Source organism: Thunnus albacares, chromosome 24 (genome assembly GCF_914725855.1).
Source record: "Thunnus albacares chromosome 24, fThuAlb1.1, whole genome shotgun sequence".
Taxonomy (NCBI): Eukaryota; Metazoa; Chordata; class Actinopteri; order Scombriformes; family Scombridae; genus Thunnus; species Thunnus albacares.
This window is the reverse complement of record NC_058129.1, coordinates 15,419,575-15,443,456: the sequence shown is the minus strand read 5'-3', so window position 1 is coordinate 15,443,456 and position 23,882 is coordinate 15,419,575. Positions and strand designations below refer to the sequence as shown.

At 40.7% G+C, this 23,882-nt stretch overlaps 1 protein-coding gene across 9 annotated transcripts in view; it reads left to right on the top strand.

Moving 5' to 3' along the window:
* The window catches only part of zeb2b (zinc finger E-box binding homeobox 2b), a 464,098-nt gene that overhangs the window by 181,518 nt on the left and 258,698 nt on the right, over positions 1 to 23,882 (top strand). The window lies entirely within an intron of this gene.

Genomic DNA, 23,882 nt, shown 5'->3' with positions numbered 1-23,882 from the left:
GTGCTCACTTATACAAATTATCTCCTTGTTGCCAGACACACACACACACACAAACGCTCATTTTATCTCTATAAGAAACACACACTCATAAACATTCAGTCACTGCACACACACACACACACACACACACACACACTCCCAGACAAGAGGTAAGCTGATCTCTCTGACAGACAGACGACTGGCAGCTTGGAGAGCCGAGGGCGCTGAGAAGGTAATTACCCGTGACAGACGTACCTGTGTAGGTTTCACCTCCTCCTCCTCCTCCTCCTCCTCTTCCTCCTCCCTCCTCCTCCTCCTCCTACTTGCCTCACTCCAACCTGCACTTATCACAGTTACCATCTCACCGCAGCCACTGAAGAGATTTAATTGGAAGATTAAGGTGTTTTAGGCATCGATTTCATGTCGACTCTTCTTTTTTTTTTTCCTCCTCTCCGGAGTGCAGAGGCACGTTTCCACCTCTGGAGGCGCCGCGCTGTGTTATGTGTGGAGTAATGTTATGCTGGGAGGCATAAACAACTATGCTGAGGGCAAAGGCATGCTCTTAGATATGTGTAAATAATATGTAGAGGTATGTTTGTACAGTTAGTTCTCTCGTTTCTCGGAAAAAGCATCAATTTTTCTTCTATCCATATAAAGTTTTTACGGTTTTTGTTTTCAAATTTGCTTTGGCTCATGATAGTACTGCTTGTAGTAATTATACTGATTAAGTTTTTACAACTCTGAACCCTAAATGGTTGAAACAAGGAGCTTCTCTAATCATAAGGTAAACCTGTTGAGTGATGGGAACCAGTTAAAAGTCCAACTTGTTCCTGCTCTCCTTGAGTTTGAAACTATCTTGAATAAAATTATAACAATGTCATCTATTACAGAAGACCTTTAAATTAGATTATTTTCTATAAAATCAGGCATTCACTGGCAAAATGACTGCATATAACAGCATGGAAGTATATTTTTGTTATATTTGTTAGCTCTTTGGGAGGGTTGACCTACATCTAACTATTTACACGTGTTTAACTATTGACATTTTCAGTCATGAACTTTTGTTTTTGTATGTTTCAGTTATTTAGAGTCATTTGGAGATAAAGTCCGTGTCTTTGTGAAGGAAGGTTTTATTGTGACCCAGTGTTTATTGTATCGTTATGTTCCCAGTTTGGGGAGTTTCCTTTCCTGTCTGTTTGAAGTTAGCATGTTCTGCCCATGTTTGCATGGGCTTCCTCTCACAGTAGAGACGTGAGAAGCCAGAATAAGTATGAGTCCATTTTTAGCCTTGAAGTAAATACATGCCAGGAAATGTATAGAAAAGTGATTGATTAAACTGTCAGGGAACAACTGGCAGATCAACTGTTTGCAAATTTAGCTTTTAAAATGTACATCTTTGACATTTGCACCATCTAATTTCTGCACAAAACAATGATATCACATAAAAATCAGATAAGGAAAAGAAATTAAAAAGCTTGCATCTCCTCTTGAATAATTATTTGGACTTCTATTGGTCCCTTAATGTACTTCTTGTGCAGGGATTTCTTTTGTGCACTGATACTTTCTCTTCAACAGGATGAGAAAACATGTTAACATACAGTTTAAACCACAAGTAAACAGAAAAAAAGGCAACTTTCCTGGAAGTCACACTTGGTCCAAACTGATATTAGCACCAGAAACTGTGTGCGGAAGGCATGAAAACATATACCTACTGTTCCTACACACGTTTATATACTGTTAATAATTTCACATCTCTATTAGCCAGGTGTTAAGGGGTCCCTGAGGTCGCATTTCATCAGGAATCAACAACCTGTTATAAACACCAACTACCTTCCCTTTCTTTCCCCCGTCAGCCGCCACCATCTGGCACCAGGCCACAAAAATAGACTCAAAAGCGTTGGTAACAATTAGTAGTCGCTGTACCCGGGGACCACACAACAACCCACCTGATTTTCATACCCTGCATTTCGTTGCCCCTCTCCCCCACCCTCATCAGGACGCTATCAATAGCCAGGCACCTGTTTCCTGCCAACGCAAGCTAGGCCCTCTATGGCTGCACCTGTATGTGCTTACACAAGAGCCTCGAGAGGAGTATTTATGTGGATGGGATTGCAGGGCTGATATCAGCCTCTGCTAATGCAATCACAGGAAGGACAGGGAACACTTGACGAGTGTGAAGCAAGCCAACGGTGGGGTGAATTCGCTCGAATCAAGTCAGGATGTGGATTTTCAAAAGAAGCTCAAACGGGAAATCTTTTGACCCTAAAATGACTATTCAGATGATTAAAATGATTGGTGTGCATGAAGGCTAATCTTCCAGAAGACAAAGTTTTAAAGGGACAATGAGCACGACTATCAGTATTTGTCCAGATGCTGCAATTTCTGTTTCAAAAGTAGCCTGTTTCCTGATTAGAAACACATCCCTGCTCCACTCATTCATTTCAAATCGATAAATAAAGACACACACAACTTTCCTAATGGATATTTTGCTGCTACGTCATCTTTATAGATGTTTAAATGAGGAAAGCCTTGTTTATTCCTCTTTGTTCTGTTGGATCTCTGCTCTCAGCTGTCAATTGCAGGTGACCGGTCGGTGTTGTTTTAACCCGTATGTTACTGATGAAGCTCAGTAGTACTTTAATCTAATCTGATTTCATCCCATTGTCACAACACCATAAATTATTCTCTTCTTCTGCAGGCGAGTACTAGCTTTACTGTATGTCGTGGCTGCCTGAGTCAGCCTCTTTGGCAACTAGTCAACCATTCACTCTAAAAACACTGGTAAGAGTCATTCATTGTGGAAGAAAGTGCTACTGTAGAGTCAGGCCTGCATCAAATAGTCCAAATAGTACCTTGCAATATTACGTTCATTGCCTACGTCCAATGCCAGGAAGTAGTGAGCCCTTTGTGAAGCAGGGTCAGGGATGCAGATACGAATTCCTGTCCTGTCACAGATCATAACTATAATGTCTCTCTTGCCTTAACCAACTGTTAAAACTCCCTCCTGTAACCACAGTTTATTTGCCTTAACCACTGTCTTTCATACCCTAGTTGCTGATATTGTATAAATCCCCCCCAAAAAACACTAAAGAAACCCTGCTGAAATCAAATGTAATCTGAGGTTTTGCAGAATAATCCAACAGTGTTGTTTTTGTCTTGTGATGGGGTTCAAACAGTCAGTATTTTAGATTGTAGTTGTGTTGAAATACTGAAAGATGAGTACTGTTCTCTTTTTCTGGTCATTTCCAGCTCTGCTAGTTTTTTTGCAGTATTGAAAATATGTCTCTTGAATGTATTTCTGCTTCTACTACTACTATTACTATTTATATATTCTTTGTGAATGCTATTACATTGTCTGTCTGTCCCGGAAGAGGGATCTCATTTCTGTTTTTCCTCTTGCGGTTTCTCTTTTTTACATCAGAATCAAATGTCTGCAATATTGGGTATCACATTCTGTACAAATTGTAAAGCCCTGTTGGCCAAACTTGTGATTTTGGGCTGCTATACTTAGCAGTTAAGCTCTCATGCTAAATAGTCATTCAGCCCGTCGTTCGCTTGAAACAAAACAAAGACTGACTCATTAAGACGCGAGTGCCACAATGTCAACAACAAGTGATGACGGTCCGCCTCGGCTTGAAAGGCAGCCAGTTATTCAGCGGGAGAACCAGTCATTCAGTCAGTCAGTCACCCACACAGCCAGCCATCCATTACCTCTAAACCAAACAGAGAGCCAGACATCAAGGAACAAACTGCAGAGTCAAGCATGGAAGGGCAGGTGATTAATGCCAACACAGTGTTTCCCTGTTCGCGGCCAAAGTGTTATTGATTTGATTTTGGAGGGGCGAGAAAAGGTTAGCATTTGCAGGCCGTGGTTTGAGGTCGGCGGCGTGTGATGGGAGAAGTAATGACCCCTCCTTCCTCTGTAGGAGCTACTGAAGCAGTCAACCAGGAAATGGAGACAATACCTAGCCGGGCACCAAGTGACGTTCTGTCCTTTACACCACCCGTATGTGTGAAGTAGACATTCACCGGTTATTGAGTGCGACATACTCTTACACCTAACAGCCATTATAACTTCTTGATGGTCAAAACAGCAAGAGTACAGGTTAATCTAACAGCCCAGGGTTCAGCCAGGGTTTGTAGCTGTGGGTTTAGTCATGTCCCATTTTTCTCTGGAGTCTATGCTTGTGTATGTTTCTATAAACCAGTACAGCGGCTAACATCACTGATTAACACACCATGAACCCAAGAGGAGGTACTAATGAGTGAAATCATTTCGCAGTTCGAGCAGCGGTGCACTCGTTCACATTAATAGCGCTCGCACGTAGCACCAGTTAGATTTAGGGTAGACCAACATCAGTTCAATATGATTACCCCTTTTAATGAAAATAACGTGACCACCCAGTGCTTACATCGCTCAATCAACCCGCTTGGAAAAACGACAATAAAAAATAAACCTTCCTCTTACTTACCTACCTAAACAATTAATATTTTTAGTGCTCATTGTCACAGGATGATACAGCCACTATTTCAGAGGTTTTCTTTCCTTACCACTTGTAATGTTTGGTAGATGTTGAAGCATTAGCTTGTGGTAGCTTCTGTAAAATATGTATGTTGCTGTTAAAGGGTCTTTAATGGTTTTTAAGAAAAATGTGCAGATCTTGAGTCACTTTCAGGACGTTGTTGAGATCATCTGTGACAAAAATGTTCATTTTTTAGGTTGAATATCACCCTAACCCTAACCCCTGACCCCTAACCCCTAACCCTTAACCCCTAACCCTAACCTCTGTTCGGATGTTTATGATTATAGTTTTATTTTTTTCTATACCCACATGTACAAAATACTAACTTGGGCTACAGTAAGCCCACATTTTAATTACTAAACCAATTTAAATATGTTTGACAGCTGAATAGTGCTACACTACATGCATTCCTGTACTATTTAGTAGCATTTCTTATATTATTTTTGTACATCTGAGGAGAGAGAAGCATCAATATGAATCTGCTGTGGTAATGATGTTAAGAATAAGGAGGTTCAGGTTTATGTAAAAGGTGAAAATGGCTGCGAGTGGCATGACTATACCAGTAGGATGTTTTATAAAAGTACAGTAGCTTTGGTGCATATGTGAGTTGTACCCAGTGTGTTATCCAGGGTCTGTTGGCACCAATTTAATTGCTGAAGTAATTTCATCATTGTAAAATTTTTTTGGCAGCCTGCATGTACTCCACTCTTTTTGTATTATCAGAACATTTCTAAGGTACAACAAGGTTAGGGAGGGTATTAGCTTTTGTAGCATCACTGTTACGCTTAACTAATTCCTCCTTTTCATGTGACTGAAAGCTCGCTAGGCAGTAAGCACAGGAATTAAATAACTGAAAAACATGAAAAAAAAATGTAAATAAATGAGATTCATCCAAAGCAGGGTAAGACACGTTTCCCTTGTACGTCAGGTACATGACAAGATCACACTCCCGGAGTCGAGTTAATTTTCGTTACCACCCCCTCCGTCCTTACCCTCCCTCCATTCTCTGTCATTTTCAGGGAAAAAAGGTGCCGTAGTCATATGACAGTAATTAACAACTGACAAAAATATTCCCTCCCTTAACATGAGGTGGGAAATTATAAAAGCCGGAGTTATTTTCTCATTAATTTACCAGCCCTGCTCTCTTCTTTTTACACTCTGAGACGGAAACACAAGACCCGAGGTACGAGCTTAATAAGGCGGCGTACTGTTTGTTTGGATGGGGTCGGGAGGGGGGAGAAGAGCTGCTGTTGATGTACAGTGAGATCAGACAGGTTGGCTTCACTTCTCCTGAGAATTCAGCATTTTAACTGTGTAACTGTTTACCTAGAATAACTTTAACCAGGCTCCGAAATGCATGAATTCTTCTACATAATAATACTGACAAATGTGTTAGCTGTGTCAATAGTTTGTGTGCATTGTGATGTGCTTTTCAAGATGTTTGCATGCAAGATAAATAGGTTTAGATGTCATGTCCCCGTTTAGGCATTTTGCTATATGAGCACTGAGTGCTGTTTTAAAAAAGTCCTAACTGTGGCATCACTGTGATGTGATAAAAGTGAGCGATTATTGACTATTATGAGAGAAATAACCCAATTTCTCCTCTCTGATGCTCATTCATCAGGTGATTTCAGCCAGTTTTTTTTTACTATTATTCTACAGTCAAGGCACATTAATTGAATATTTACATTTTCCCATAAAAGTAGGCTTCTTAAGCACATTTTTGCGTGTCGTGAACATTGTGATTGTTATATACTAGTAAACGTCTTGTGTTTGGTCTAGTTCTTTATTTACTCTCATTATAGCATGTTTTACATTGCATTAGCCATTCAAAAGTAGTTTAACTTACTCTGCATAGGTACAGCAAGTGTAGGTGTGTACACTTAGGGTAAATTTGTAATTTTGGGATATATAGATACAAGTTGACCGCCTTTCACTATATCTCTAATCCAAAGTGGCCAAAAAGGCAACAAAATCACAAGTTTTCCAGTTGACTTCTGCATCGTCAACATCTGTTCGTGTCCACCAGCTCTGCAATTACAGCCTCATCTTCTCTGACAAGTTAGTAATTTTGGGGACCTCGCTACATTCTCAGGGACAGACAGATGGTTTGATATTCACAGAAAGCAGACTTCCCCCTCTGTCTGCTTGGCTACCTCGACCCTTCCTGCTCCTTCTATACCTCAATCAATAAAAGGATTCAACTCATATAGATTTTTGAAGTTGGCACCGTCTCCCTTAGCACCTTACAGAGGTGTTTGGCACCTCTGAAGCCTGAAGAAAAGTCAGAGACTCACCTCCATCATGTAATTGATATGTGATTTTTTAATAAATGACAAACATCATCCTGATAATATTAATCTTTCCTCCTATAACCCCATAATCCCCTGTCTGTTTCTCACCACCAGAGCACCAGACAAAGCCTCATCACATTCATAACTACACACACATAAAGAGAGACACAACTCCTGGAGACCTCTGGGATGCCAGAGTTTGTCATCCACATTTGTTCTATAAAAAGAGAAGAAAAAAGATAAGACAAATGCCGCACCAGCTGACAAATGTCAGTCTTAAGTGAAGCTCCGAACTCTTTTTTTTTTTTTTTTTTTTTTTGCCTTAACACACGCCGCCACCCCGTCACGCCCCCTCCCTGCTTCTCAGCCACGTCGCATCAGACCGGGGGAATAGGTGCCATTACGCCTGCATATTTAAAGCCACCTAAATGTGTGGAGCAGGTGGCGCACAATGCACTCTTGTTGTTATTTGGTTCACGCAGTCAAGATGGCAGATTTCATAATGCTTTCAAATGGCACATAACAGGGAGAAGCCTCGCAGGACTGCCAAGAACAATTTCGCCAGGAGCCAAAGAGGAGCAGCAGGCTGCAGTTTGTACCTTTTTCAACAAAGAGAAAGAGGAAGTAGAATGTCTCTAAATGCACATTGTGGGACGGTAAATCACCTTTTAACTATGCAGTTTGTTTGCTGGATTTTAATATGCTTTTTTAGTGACGGGAAAACTTTATATGAATCAGTCGTATCACTTGCAGCAAAGCAGTCAATTAGGAAATTAAATAAATCTAAAACAGGTAAAATCCACATTTCGTTCTTTCATAATGAGATTTCATTTGCCAAAAAGGGGGTAGCTCCATTAAAAAAAAAAAATGTTTGTGGTTAAACAGGAAACTTGCAGTCAATCAGAGGAACTTGCAGTTTGGTGTATTTCCTGTTAAAAACAAGGGATTTTAGTGTTTGCATGGAACACAATGCAAGGAGAGACCATTGAGCCATTTAAACCAATGAAATATCAATGAGAGAGGATTTGATGGGAAGGTTGGAGAGATGGGACTATTTCTGCATAGCATCCCTTCGATATAGACGTATTTACTTTCCTAGACTTTGCCTGCAACTTTATTTAAAAACTGCTCTAAAATACTTCAGGTATCTCTCTAAATTAACACCATTTAATAGTGCAACACATCGACCCTTCTTCCTTCTACCATTCAAATAAATAAATAAGTAAATAAAGATCTCAAACTGACAGTCTCCTCTCGGTCGGTCTCTTGGCGAAGCCTCGTCACTCCATGGAGGAGCTCGGCAGGGACTCGTGTCTCATCCGCCCGTTCAAATAAGCCCACAGATGTCGAGAGGACTCCCCCACCAACACCAACTACACACACACACACACACACACACACACACACACACACACACACACATTCGACCCACCTCCAACACTGTTTGTAATGAAATCTAACGCTTGGAAGAGGAGAAGTGGACCGACCACCTGTGCATCCAATTGTTGGGTATTTCGCAGACACACACAGGAGAAAAAAAAGAGAGGAGAGGAAGAAGAGGGGGGGGGGGGGGGGGGGTAGAGGAATCAAAGCTGCACAAGAACACACACATGCAAGCATGAAGAAGAAAGGAATGCAAACTATTTAGCAAAAATTGGTTGACAGAATGTTTTCAAGTTAGTGTTTGTGTGTAATGTGAACAAACACACACGCTCACGTACACAAGAACAGGACGACAGCTCCTTGAAGATGAAGTTTTAACACCTTTTTAACCCTTATTTCCCATTTATAAACAGTATATAAACAGTAAATTATTTGGAACATCCTATAATATAGTTGTAAACACATATTATGTATCTATTTTTGTCAACAACTATAACTCAGCCAGTGAAGCATCTATAACTCGTATATGACTCGTGTATTAATGCTGGATAACTCAATGTAACATAGTTGTAATTAATATACATGTGAGCAAATACTATATAAGCTATATTATGTTATCAAACACATATATTAAAACACTACATATGGATGTTTTACAGGAGTACTTCTAGTTGTTGTAAATGTGTTAAATGCATTGATAACTTTAACCATTGATAGACTGCATATATTACATTATATACAGCTTATAAATGCAAAAACATGACTCTAGCATGTTGATAAGATTCTTTTTTAAACCTAAGTTGATGGTTAATTGCGTGCAATGGATGATTGATGTTGATATGTACAGTATATGTTGTTTGTGATCCATTCGGTGTATCTGATAAACAGTCACAAGCCCAAAAAACTCCAGCCTGACTCCGTCTCTGAGCGTCACTTCTTCCTTTTAGCATGTCAGGTGTTTGTTTGCCTATAAATTACAAAAATGCACACAAGCAAATAAAACAGCTACTTAAAGAATAATTAAAGGTTATTTCAACTTTTGTGTAATTGTTAAATGTCTGGCCATAATTTCTATGAATAATTTGCACTCATTAAGTTAATTGCTGAGATCTTGGAAACGTGGCAACATCACTAAAAAGAAACGTGAACAGTGAGATGATCAGATACATAAGCAGCACTATTAAGAGGCTAGTGGAGGCTAGCTGCACCCAGATTATCACTGAAAGAATTTCAACAAAATCATGACTTTTATGGGCAGTAACTACTAGCAAACAGGCTAAGCCTTCCCTAAACTTACTGCTGGCTATTGTGCGCCTTACACTGCATACTGATAAAGTAGTGATCATCAGTTCAGCGGTTGGAAATACAGCAACACATTATGTTAGCGACAACCTGAGCAGGCTCACTTAAGGTGGACTGACTGACCCTTTAGGTAGACCCTCTATTATCAGCCGCTCCGAGTTTTGCTCAGCCTCCCTCCATCCTCCCGTTGCTGACTTTTAGCTTCCCCTGAAGCATGATGTCGTGGCGCCGCTTATGATCAGACAGGTTTTAAACAATCCACCAGGTTAGCCAAAGTTATTTGGAAGAGAAAATAAACATGAACAGAACAATAACTACCCAAAGTATTCATTGTAAACATCCATCACACTGATATCCTTGTTCAGCTTTGCTCTTACCGCACTTTTGTACACGTTTTCTTTAGTAATGAGGGATTAAAACAGACATTTCAGGTGCATTACATCTAGATTTATCTCCAGATGAAGCGGAGTAGATTATCTGCTGGTTTACAGGTTTACAACCTGTCAGATCCGTATCGATATATATCACCGTGTTCCCATCAGTAATTCACTTAATGAGAGCAATAATAGAGTCATTACAACTGACAGAAATAATGGACTAGACTACGAAAATAAGACCCAAATTACAATAAACCTGAATTTTTGTAAACACACATGGTTCACACACATATTTATACACAACAGGAGAACAATGGTTTCTTTGAAACAGAGCTAGAAAAGAGACTGAGAGAACGGGTATAGAGAGATGCCAGTAAGCACATACAAACACAACAACACACTCGCAATCACACACCCACACAAACGTACCTACACACACACACACACACACACACACACACAAACACACACTCTCCCTGTTTTCCTCATACACAAGAAAGGAACAGCAACTACTTAGAAATGAGCCCTGACATTGCTTGTCACAGTCAGAGGCCTTGATCAGGATTTGCTCACAGGACCTCCTACTCAGCACACACACACAAACACACACAGAATCTGGGTGGGAGGGGGGGGTTTGGTGGGAAGGGAAGAGGTGGGGGGGGGGGGGGTAAAAAAAGCTGAGGGCCATGTTGGAGGAAAAGGGGAACCCGGCAACATCTGCAGTCTCCGTTGTTGATAGCGTTGCTGCCAGCTTGGAGTCGGATCACAGGGCTGGAGATTCTGCAGTCTGGGCTCTACCTCTTGGCCAACCTCCCCCCTCCTCAGATCCATACTTCCAAACCTCCTAGCTACCACCTGTTAGTTAATTTGCAGCGACGGAAAAGGACACCGTGATACTCTGAAGTCAAACTCCTTCTATCTATCTCCTGTTTTTTTTTTTCTTTGTCTGCATCTCTTTCTTTTTCTCTGTGTTGATCCCTCTCTCTCTCTCTCTCTCTCTCTCTCTCTCTCTCTCGGAGGTTCGCTACACCCACGACAGTTTTTCCGGACTTGGAAGGGTTCAGGGCGAATTTTTTTTTTTTTTTCTCTCCTCCATCTTCCCCCTGAGTTGGAGCTTTGATGTGAGAAGTCTGGAGTCACAAATCCTTGTCCATTTACCATCAGAGAGCATCCCTTAACTCGGGGCTTGGCACAACCCCACATGGCTAACGATTTGAGATACTTTAATTAGGCCAAAATGTGTCTAAAGATGCAGTTGTGCCCCCAGACTTCCAGTACTTCCGTGCTAAAGAGATAAATAGACTAAAATTTCTATGTAGCAGAGATTTTAGAGGAGTATTTTCTATCGTTTCATGTCTTTCAGCGTTTGGTAATTCCCTGCTGGAGGGCCTCATGTGGGCGGGGCTCGCATTTTTTGGGGTGATCCTATTGGGCCCGATGCATCACAGAGGCTCAGCTGATGATTTGATGATTTGGTGAAAATCTAAAAGCTCTGAATATGCTCTGTTTCTGTCAGTTTCAAGATCTATATATATATTTATATATATATATATAAATGCAGCAAAAACATGGGTGAAAAAAGCTCATATGTCCTGAAGATGTCCCCCTTTTCCCGAAATACTTCATTTCTAAAGCATCTATGGCAAAGAAACATCACTTTTACTTCACCATTTATGAAAAATGAACAGTTTCTACTGCTTTAATTTGATCGATTGAGTATTTATAATGACTAATTTGAAGAAATATGTTATAGAAGTTTGCAAAACCCAACATTAAACAACCAATAAGAGTTGTGTACAACATTTCCTGAATCATCCAGACACCTACTAATAGTTTGAAATACTTGATAAAACATTAATATTTGGGAGTTCAAAGGTCGAACACAATGTCAGTGACCAAAAACTGCTGAATCAAAACCTGAGGTCCCCTCTCCTTCCAACAGAGACGAAGTTCACAAAGTTATTTCTACACTTTAAGTTACAATCTTACATCCGTGTGGATTTCCAGCAATAGATAGCACGCTTTTTTTTTGTGTCAAAATTGATTTTTCTCCCCCCCTACACCCCCCCCACCACCCCACTCTCCTTTTAATAGAGGAGTGGATTCTTCAAAGCCCCCTGTTTGCCCAAAGCAAGCTTGAAATTCTTGCCTTTCAAAGCTCCATTCCTTCTTTGTAGTTTTGCGATCCCCTGTCTCATCGGGTAAGGGCGAGGGAGAGACGAAAAACTTCTGAAGGTACCCAAAAGGTAGCACATGAAATCCCCCCCATGTAGGTGTGTGAAGTTCTGATAGTTGTGTCCGACTTGGAATCGATACGATCCCCCCCTTAAGCCTGGAAAGTATGTGTTGGTTGCAGCCAAAGACAAGGTATTTCCAGACCTTAAATCAAAGGCCTTCTTCTTCTTCTCCTTCTTCTTCTTCTCCTTCTTCTTCTTCTTCTTCTTCTTCTTCACAGAATCGGTGCCAGACAACTTTCTCCAAGCCAGGCCAAAACAACGGCGCAACAACTTCTGAAAAGTGTCCGCAGAAGAAGTCTGGAGTTGTTGTTGTTGTTACATCCAGTCTTCTTCTGCTGTCTGCTCAATTACAAGTTGTTTTTTTGTTTTTTTCTTTTTCTCTGTGTCTGGCTGTCACCCTCTCTCTCTCTCTCTCTCTCTCTCTCGTTGTCTCACTCTACTCTCAGACTACTGTGAGGTGTTAAAAAGGAACCAACGGGGGATCTGTGCTCCATTATGCAGGTCTGTTCCTGTGCTGTCTGTTGCCGCCTCTTCGCACCTCATATTGCATTTTTGCCCGTCGAGACACACACACACGCGCGCACACACACACACATATACACATACACACACACAACCACACGTACTCAGAGGGAATTGAACTTTGGCTGCCTCTGTGTATCTTGTGCCAGGTGTAAGGCTAAGAGGTGCCTAACTTCTTCTCCAACCCCCCCTTAGGCCATACAGGCATGTTCGAAAAAAGAAAAGAAAAGTGGTTGTGTGATCCAGGCATCCATTACACGCTGTGTGGGCGATGCTGCTGCTGCTGCTTGTTGTTTTGTTGTGTTGTTTTTTTTTTTGCTCGTCTCTTCTGGCCCGCTCTTGCAGAAATGGATGGAGTCTAACTGCTAGAGTAAAGGTGCTACATGTAGTCTGGCATTTTTATTGATCGATATATCATTGTGGGATTAATTGTGATACCTTGGTGTGATTACACCGTCTAAGAAATGAGACTACATGTAGGGTGGAGATGACTGATAATGGCGTCTGCTAGTGTTTCTCAAAATTGAGACCAGATTGCTTTTTTTTTTTTTTTTTTTTCCTAACTTCTTTCAGTGCAAAACAATCATTACTTTTTCAAGACTTGTTGTTTATTTGCCATTAAAATATTGAGTGTTGTTTATTTAAAAATATGTACCAATATGGTAGTCACAAATACAGTGTCAGTGGTCATGAATGTACCATCTGGTCGTTGCTTTCTGGTTCACCAGTTCCATAAGCTCTTCATTAAAGATCATACTGTTCATGGTAGTGAATGTTAGTCTGTAACACGCTTTATTTTAACCATATTTCATACAGATTGACACTTAAAAACATCCATAATGTTTTAATGACCAGTGCAAAGGACCAAAAACTGAGAAGTCCTGCTTAGTGTCAGTCTCAGCTTGTTTAGTTGATTATGGCACGTTTTTATTAATGAATTAAATCAGTATTACTTGATTAAGGTGGTTCCTTCTCGGTATCCAGGTTGCTGATGCATTATGTTTTATATTTCAGGTGCGTGAACGACCTTTGTGCTGGTGTATTGTTTAAAAGGTTGGAAACCGCTGATGTAGATCGTTCTACAACTTGAACTCAGTTAAAAAATAGTTCCTTGATTCTAATGTAAGGCTGTAATTAATCATTATTTTCATTGTCAATTCATAATTTTTTTTAAATTACTTGATTAATTGTTTACTTTACCAAATATAATAGTAAACAGTGTCCATCACAGCTTCCTAGAACACAAGTTCATGTCTTAAATTAGCTTGTTTTGACCGATCAACAGTCCAAAACCAAACCAAAAACACATATATTCAATTTAAAATGGTATAAAACAGGGAAACCCTTCATCTAAGGAGCTGGAACCAGTAAATTTGTTGAATATTTTCTTGATAAATGACTAAAATATCAAAATGTTCCTCAAATAACTTTGTGTTCACCTACTAATTGATTGTTTCAGAACTAGTCTAATGCGTATCCACCTTTGGTCTCTTTCCTGTCATGTTTACCGAGGAATTGAAATGAAAAAACAATAAATAAATAAATGTAAACATTGGTGAATACAGTTTATACCAGTTATTTCTTATGTCAACTTCAGCTGTCAGGACACATTTCTTTAAAGAAGCTACTACTTGGATTAAAAAAAAGAAAATCCACCCAGAAAAATTCACTTCTTTCAGATAGTTTAGCGAGACGACACACTTAACTTACTGCAGACTGTATACTTACACATACTGTGTATGGCGCGTCCGTTCCTGTAGTTGCATTTCTCACTATAACTTCAGTATCAAAGCTCACCAGAGGATTCACTGTAAGATGCACTTACAGTTTTAAACTCACACTGCGAGCGCTCTTTAAGTACAGTATCTCCCGTTTTCCCCGAGCTGCACCGCCAGGAAATGAAAGTCGACATTGACCACCCTGCCCACATCCAAACCCACTTGTACGACTCAACAGGAGCCGCTGTACTCCTCTGACCGCCCCCCCCACCTCTCCCCTCCCCTCCCCTCTCCATCCCTAGTATGAATAATACATGGCGCCCCCGCTACCTGTTTCTATGTGTACATGTGGAGGTCGCGCAGGCCGAGCTCACACACACACACACACATATAAAAACACACACACACACACACACACACAGTCGACGCAGGAAAGCAGCCAGCGAGCCTGGCCTCTGAGGCCTGACCCTGCACACGTTTGGCACACACACACATACATGTACAAACCTCACACACGCACAGACATGAGCACATACGCGAGCACCGGCATGTACTGTGCACCCATGGACATACATGCAAACACATACCTACATTCACACACATACACAGTAGAGACACATCATACACATATGCACTTGCAAAGGCGCACACACACATATACACACACTGGCAAACAAAGCCCACACACACTGTGTACCTTGGAGGCAAGGTTGGGGGTTGAAGTGAGCACTGCTGGCAATAAGGTGAGCAGCTGTGCAGTGCCGTGGATGAAAGACGAGCATCAGGAGGCCTGCACTGTGTGTGTGTGTGTGTTTGAGTTTGTGCGAGGAGTATTTTTGTGTGTTTTAAAGTGAATCTGTGTGAGTTGGTGTCTGTTACAGAGGCTATCTGAGAGAACGTGTGTGTGGCTTTACAGTTGTGTGTACTGTAGTGTTGTTACTGCATGTGGAGAATAGTTGTAGCTCTTCAGTGAGTCAGACTGTAATGAGTTTTATGTCTTAAATGTATCCTTATATTAATGTTTTAATTGATATAATATGTACAATGTGTGCGTGTTACAGTGAATCTATTCAACATGTTCTCATAGGTCTAAAATTCAGCAACCTACAGTTACCTTTACGCCGTCTAGCAGCCTTAGTAATGCACTCAAGAATGACCCAAAACTGTTACTAATGTTTCAAAATGTTAAAAAATAGATATGTTTTATGGTGTGACAAGGTTAGGTTTAGGCACAAAAACCACTTGGTTAGGGTTGTTTGAAACGTGGTTTATACTTCCTTAAAGTTACGCAATCTTTATCGTCATCATGGCAACAGTGAACACCACAATATTACTTTTTTTTTTTTTTTTTAAATGTCCTGACTAGCAATTTGAAACAGGAAGCGGACATTGGTCTCCTGCAGCAAAGTCCACTTTTTGCCTCCTCCATCTAAACTGCGTTACTTCCCCGGGTCATAATTATGACGGCCGCTAGATGTCATAAATGTAACTATAGGTTGTTTTTACCAGCCTATAGGAGGACGGGCTGATCTATTTGTGTTTATGTGTGCGTAGCTGCATATCTGACTCCATCGGTGGAAGTTACTCAACTTATAGTCGCAACCTGAAGTCCTGTACTTAAGTAACATTTTTAAGTACTTGAATATTCCCATTTTATGCTACTTTACTGTACACAACTAGTGCTTGAACAGAAATAAAGAAGCGATCATGCAGGAGAATTATTAATCAGAGGATCCAAACTAGTAGTTTCTAACAGAAAACACTGATCCCTGTGCACAAACATCAAAACATTTAACCCTGATACCTGCCGAGCTCTGTACAAACCATTTTTGGACAGAAAAGTTTGCAGTTGCATGCAGCAATCTAAGCTTTTATAAGCAGCTTTCTGAACAAACTTTACCTCACAGAGCAGCTGCACATTTGTTCCTACTTTAATGGATTATTTGAGCAGGAAACACACCGCCACTTAAAAATAACCACAACATCTTTACCATTCATTAGAGAGTGAAGGTTATTGTACCCAATTAGATGGAAATTTTATGTATACAGGTGAATACCGGCTCAATTTAAGCATCTACTTGTCTTCATTTCAGAGGGAAATATTATACTTTTTATTCCAGCTCATTTATATAACAGCCATTAGTGACAAAATAAGAATTTACATAAAATAATATGACCAATTGATTAAATTTAGCTCAGAATCAACCAGCTACTACATTAAAATGCTGCTTACATGTAAATGCACCAGTAATAATGATCCAATATTATAATATAGACTATATATCAGGCTATATTTTCCTCTTAATACCTCTTTGTTTATAAAATAATAAAGGATCTGAGTGTTTCTTCCCAACACTGGTGTCTTCCTGTGTTTCATGGAAATGTGTTTTTCTTCCCATGTTTTTCTCTCTTCTCTCAAGCAGTCTGCATATGTGTATGTACGTGTGTGTGTGTGTGTGTATATGTGCGTGTGTGTGTTGTAGGGTTAGGGGGTGATGTGCCATGCCTGGAGCTATCCCCCCTCCTTCCATGCAACCTGAATCCTTTCAGAAAAGGGAAGTGGAGTGTATACAAGTGAGATGATCAAATAAATCAGCCGGATTCGTCTCCTCTGTCTGAAACATGAATATTAAGCACATTAGGATCATGGGGAGGAAGTAAATATGTCACGCCCGTAATCCCCAGTGATCTGCTGGTCAGTTTGGGTTTGTGTTGTGCGGGAGAAAGAGAGAGAGACGAGGAGTATTTACTCGAACATGTGAGGCGTTTAGGTGACGCTCTCATCCAGAGTGACTCAGTGATTGTAACAGTAAAACAAGGCAACATCCCCCCACCCCCACCCCCACCCCACCCCACCACCCCCACACATCTTTTGGCCAGTGATGCTGTCTCCCTCTGGGCCAATCAGTAACAAATATGTCAGTTTGTTCTGATGCGTAATTGTAGTGCTCCCCTGTGACAAATAATGCAATTTTGAGAAAAGCCAGAATCCATTGCTTTGTCAAAATCAAATCAGAATGTGTTTAAAATAAAACTTGGCAGATAAATTAGCAAAGTAATGAATCTATTATGGGATGAATGGTAACGATAAGCGGCCTTTAACATGACATGAAACCAGAATCAGCTTTCAGTTTTTTGCACGTTGCATTTCCATCCGTGATTGTGTTTTCTCTGCACACTGCTGTGTTATTAGTGTCTTGTCTTTGCACACACATGAATAGCAAACCGCAGATGTACGCTGTAGGTGTGAAAGCGCGGAGACAGAGAGAGGAGAAAGGTGAGGCCAAGAACTATGGCCGCATGTTGGCGTGCATCGCTCATAAGCATCAACATCCCATTACCTCCTGCCTCGAACCACTCCCCGATCACTTCTTCCCTTCCTTGTGGGTAAAATAAATAAAAATAGATTCACTGGTTTGGAGGATAAAGAGGATTCATCAACCGGCTAATATCAGATTCTGAATAAAAAACATCACCGCTTATGTATTGATTAAAATCTTGCCCTGAAACAAAGAAACAGAAATACACAATCTGGCTTTTTAAAAAGAAAAATAAAACAGACAGCTTCTGAGTGTTTGCTTCCTCTCTGTGTCTATTTTCTCTCCCTTCCCCGAGTCACTCCTGGCTTGTGGAGTTCGCCACACAGCGAGTCGACCTGTGCAACACCTTCCCCAGGCCAGATGGCGGTGTCGAAGGCGACAGGAGCAGCAGAAATCTGCCAGAGCAATCTGCTGCGAGCAGGTGTCGGCTAATTGTCTCTGAGAGCCGAGGCAGCGGCGGGCACGTGCCAGCGCTACCTGAGTGGAAACAAATATCTTCATTTACCCCCGCTTTGTCGAGGGAGCGCGCTTCCAAGCTTTGAAACATAATAGGCCAAAACCCAGAACAAGAGGAAGGCGGTGGGCTGGAGCAGGCAGTCGAACAAGTGCACCTTTGTCAAACAGAGAGGCAGCCACAATGCCTGTTGTAGCTACTGGTGGCAAAACACTCTTGACAATCATAATCATGCTTAAGTGGATACAGAAGGAAGAAAAACCAAACTTTGGCAAATGGTAAAAGGGGTTTTGCATGAACGTGGTCCAATATTTAATTGTTTACAGTGTTTTACATTTAAGAATCCAAGAAGGAGACAATGCTTTCATTCAGAGAGAGAAGTTTGATTGTTAAATTCAAGGAAATGCTTTCAAATTGATCTATTGCTGTAATATCTGGATTTTTTACTGCAATTAAGGTAATAAGACCTACTGCAGTTTGTTACAGAGAAGTAATACAGTGATCACTTTAGATTGAATGTTTTGTTTTCATATTTAGCAGCTGGATGTTTTGCATCAATCTCTGAGATGTCATTGTTGTAAGCCGGTACAACTTTTCCCCTTATTATGCCTGTGAAGCCCTCAGCTGCCGCCGCCACACATGGGTAAAGAGAACGAATTCCACACGCGCTCTGCGATTTATTCAGGTACCGGCTCGCTGCTTCGTAGACTCTGACATTCCCATTGTGTATTTAGAGGAGAGGAGGGGCTCTGGGAAAGGGATGTTCATTCTGACAACAGAGTTTCTTCTCCTTGTCAAGAGATCTTTCAAACGGAGCCGTCCGACCGTAGAAGGGGGAAGCAAAGTGCCTCTAATTTAAGTGCTTCTCTTTTCAGACTCACCAGAACAAGTTCTTGTAAAAATGTTCTGCTATTGCACTTCAAACCTGTGATATGCAGTGAATGTTACAATCCAGTTCCTGGAGATTCTTATCTATGATTATAATGATTTTATTTACCTAAAGAAAGGCTTTGCTGAACACCTAGACATTTGCTGTTAATGGAAAAACCCATACTAAACCTTTTACCATGGATCTATTTAGCTGCTTGATGCCTGTTTCTTCTGGTCAGGTGTATTTGTTGCAAGGTTGTGTCCAGATATTTCAATGTAGCTGCATGTTCCAATTTTTCCACCAACAAAAGCCTTGAGATACCAAAAATACAAAGCAGCTTGCAGCGAATGTCTTGCTCAACCTTCACAATAGCTTCGTCCACCTACAAATAAAAACCCCACAGCTGAAACTAAGTAAGTTTACACCACTTAAATGTAGGAAATTACAGTGAAATAGAAGCAGATGAGGCAGGTTGAGGTAAAGTGGATACACCAATAAAGTTAATTACAAAAGTAAATTACAGAGCTTTTACGAAATCCCTCCAGGAGGGCATTGAACGTCACAGTTTGATGATATGCAATGGCGCAAGAACATCAGTGGGTGGAAATTTCTTTTGAGCTACGGGGCTGCTGCTGCTGCTGCCCGTTGCATTTGTCCAGATGCATCCTACAGAGCACTCCCCGCTATGGGAGAAGCGAGGGCCGGCTCTATTTTTAAATCTCAAATAAGAGTTGAGTCTTTAAAAGCTTCCCACGATACCGATTGATCCCCTGACCCAGCTCTCCTCAGGCTTTCCCCTGGTCCATTAAGAGCTGTGTCACCAGAGGAGTTATAGCATTACCATGTGTGGCCTCTGTTGTTGCTAAAGCAGGAAGTGCCCAGTCAGGTTTAAGTGTGCTGTTTCCCCAGAAGCCCCTGTTGAGATCTGACTTTAACCCTGCTTCCTGCTGTTTGCAGCTCGTAGGCTAAACAGCCTGGGTCAAAGCTCTACAACCTCAAAGCTTTCTGACTCTCCTGCTCCGTGTCCTGCTTCTTTTGCACAGTTTTTTTTTCTGTATATTGCAGCATATATATGCTGGTATTTGTGACTAATCTGTAAAACCCTTCTTTTTTGATAAACAAAACTGCTGAATTGCGCCATGCATCATTTAAAATGACTCATTATTAAGCTTTAGAGCTTCTAAAGATCCTCGTTTTTACAAAGTTGGGCCACACATTACGATTGTTGAGCTGATTATAGTTAAAATTTAGTATCACAAGTGGATGGATTTAAGCTTATTCCAGTGAGAACCAGTTGATGTTGACAGCTGGGAAATAAAATCATTCAGTATTTGGTGTTTAAGGGCTCTTAATTGTTGGTTTTGTGATCCAGTCGTTGCCGGTTGTCCTCATTTAAGATTGTCTTAAATATGTATGATTATTATGACTGGAATCGGGAGGTTGGTTACAAATCGTGGGTGAAATATTAATCATCCAAATGAAAAAACACAGTGACGACGGTAGCTCTGGCTCTGGCAAAATAATCAAAGGGTCGTCCAGCGAATACGTGCAAGCAGACACTACCAGTAGTTTGTTATCTGAATGTTAACATTCTGTTGTTTACTTTGCTATCATGGAGATAATGGATAAAGTGATTGCTGCTATGATTACTTACCAGAGTTGTAAAACCCTGTCTCATAGTATAAACTGATGATGGTGCAGTGTTTTGGCATCTGATAACCCTTAAAACTCATGAATCTCTTACTCAAACTCAAACCAGCCTTCCTGAATCATATGTTATTACCTGAAGCAATAAATCCCACCAACGCGGGCCCTTGTATTTTTCTTTTTTTTTTTTTTTTTTAACATTTTATTTTGTTTTACATCCTCTGTTTTCAGTCTGAACACCATAAAACTTTAACCATAAAACAAATTGCAGCATAAATTACCAAGGTAAACTGTTTTTAATGGGTGTCTGTTTCTACTTTGGTTTGCAGGAAGACACAATATGTTTTGTTCCCTGAGGATTTCTAGTGTTGCCAATTCTAATTATAGTGTACCTGCCATCTAGTGTGTTGTCTTTTTGTATTTGCTAAATCAATATGTGCTTGTTTCCTACTGTCAAGACTGAAAAAAAAAACCCTGGTGGAAATAGTTGTTACGTGCGGGGCGTCTCGTCTTTGTAAGCCTCTGTAATTGTAAGGTCTGTTTTCGGCTCAACACTCAACATAATGAATCCTGCAGAATTAGCATGAGGCAGAAAGACAGGGACGGCTTGCAAAATTAAAAAATGCTGGCCTACTGTAACCAGCCTGATGAAACACTGTTTGAATTCTTTGGTACAATATTCAGTTTTATTTTCCTCTCAGCAGTTGAAACGCTGCATCAGTGCAGAAAGAAATAATAGAGGATAACACATTTTGTAAGAGAGCACAGGGACTGCCATCCATTCATTTACAACTGTGTTTTTACTTCTTCTCTTTGTACATTTGAGTGTCATTTTACTAGGAGACTATAAAATGCAGTGTTGATCCAGTTATTTTACACCATTTTTTATATGACAGGCTTTATTGTGCGTTATGTTGTAGCTCATTCCTCAGCTCCATACAACAGCTAGCCGGTGTGTAATTACAGCTTGTAGCGTGCAGCCAGACGGAGCGATACGTGAATGAGAATCTGCAGGAGCGCTTGATTTATGAAGCCTCGCCGTGCTGTATCTGGAGTCCCAAACTTCCTGCTCACCTTACCTCCGGGGCACAACGCCCAAACATGGTGGTGATTAGTTTAGCGGAGGGTGTTGAATGCCCAGAATCATGGTTTTGGACCGAGTTGAGCTGGAACAAGACCGAAAGATAGTCCTGTTTGTGTCTCACTCTTTTCCCTCCTCTGTCCTCCTCTCATACTCTCCCATGCTGAGTACCGTAATACATTTTCTTGAATTCCTGCCCAAAATGTAATAATATCCACTACAGCTGCAATAATTCTTGACCCGTAAGAGGAGGAAAAAAATGTAGAAAGCGCACAAATCCTTAGTAGAAGAAGAAAAAAAAAGGCCACAAATTTGAGATGCCAATTCACATGGGACTCAGTACTTGAAGATAACCCCTGGGTTAGTGAAATATAGAAGATAATTTGTACTTAACATATCTTAAGTAGATCAAATCAGGATTAAAGACACAGACAACCTCTGCGGTTATGTTCATTGTGTGCTGTCATTAATCAACTCAACCCTCAACAACTTACTTAATAATCCCACAATACAGATAGATGACAATTTTGGAGTCTTTGCTGCTTATAACTGTGTATTAATGGGCAAAAAAAACTATTTAATAAGCGCTGAGTATTAACCCAAGTACTGAAATTACTGTAGGCCAATGGTTCAAAAATGGGAGTACATGTAGGTTTGTAGGTAGATTTTTTCTAAATGTTAATCTAAAAATAATCAGTCATGCATAATTCTTAAAATAATTATACTATAATAAGTTCATGTATTGAAAATGACTGCTATTTTCAATGCAGTTGTATCCCAAAGCAACAAACACTATCACGTTCACGATGACGTTTGTTCACTGTCAACGTGAAGCCAATTTTTATTTTGAGTGACGGATGAAAAATCAAGAAAAATGGATTTGTGGTTGAAACTTAGCAGCGATACAGCTGAAAACAAGAGAGAATAAAGCGAAACACAGAGCCAACAAAATATCATCAGTTTTAAAGGGGTTTACCTCAACGAGCTGAAACCCTCCCAAGGTATTGTGGGGAGAAATCAGTCAACAGTTCCATGAAGCTCCAACGACATCTCAGCAAGAAAAACATCAATGTCATGTCGGTAAGCCACCAGAGCTTTTTAAGAGAAAACTTTCTGACTTCAGATCATCCCAACAAAAGATGCCAAACGTCTCTACAACATCAGCCAAAGCACTTGAGGCTTCTCATGTGGTATCTTTGCTTGTCCCTAAAGCCAAAAAGCCATTAACCGTAGCTAAAAGACCTATTACTTCCAGCCGTTGTTGTATTGGCCGAGACTAAGCTGGACAAAAAAAAACGCAGCAGATAAATTAAAAACTGTGCCTTTGTCAAATGTCACCGTTTACCGCAGAACAGATACGATGAGAACAGACGTGGTTGATCAAGTTGTTGGGAAAAACTTGGCGAATCATTTTCACTCCAAAGTCGACGAATCGACAGATGTCAGTGGAAAGGCGCAGCTTATTGCTTTGATGAGATATATTGATACTGACAACATCTGTGAGCACGCTTTACTGCAAGAGTTTCGGAGGGGGGGGGGAAACAACTGAAGAGGACATTTTTAATGTTGTTAATGTGTTTTCTTCTGTGAAAACAGTCTGAACTGGAACATCCTGCATCAATGTCTGCGCTCACTGAGAAAAACAGTCCTGTGTTGCATGAGTTTTTCAACGACGGCGTCAAAGTAATAAACTTCAATAAGTCAAAGCCACTTAATTCGCAGCTGTTTTTCGCCGCCTTTGTGACACAACAACTGCCATTACTCTCTCTCAACAAAGAACACTGAACAGGCTGCACCTTTCTGTCAGATCTCCCCAATGCCACCTTGTTTGAGGACACAGACTGGCTTGCAAAGCTGTGCTGTCTGGCAGATATATTCAAGCAAACTGAACAAAATGAATGCATCCAGCACTCTGTAAAACCTGTATGACAAGGTGGGTGGTTTCCTGAAGGAAGCAGAGCTGTGGAAAAGGACATGTGCAGAGAGGGATTTCACCTGCAGGTGGATGCTTTTCCTCTCCAGTGAGGATTTGGAGAGAGTGTTATTGCATTATGACAAAAAAATTGGCGGATTCCAAGCATTTGAAATGTTGCATTCAAGTGTTTTTCACTTGCAAGGTTGTTTAATAAGTCAGACTCTGCTGGTGTATACAAGCTTTTGCACTGGTCAGGTGG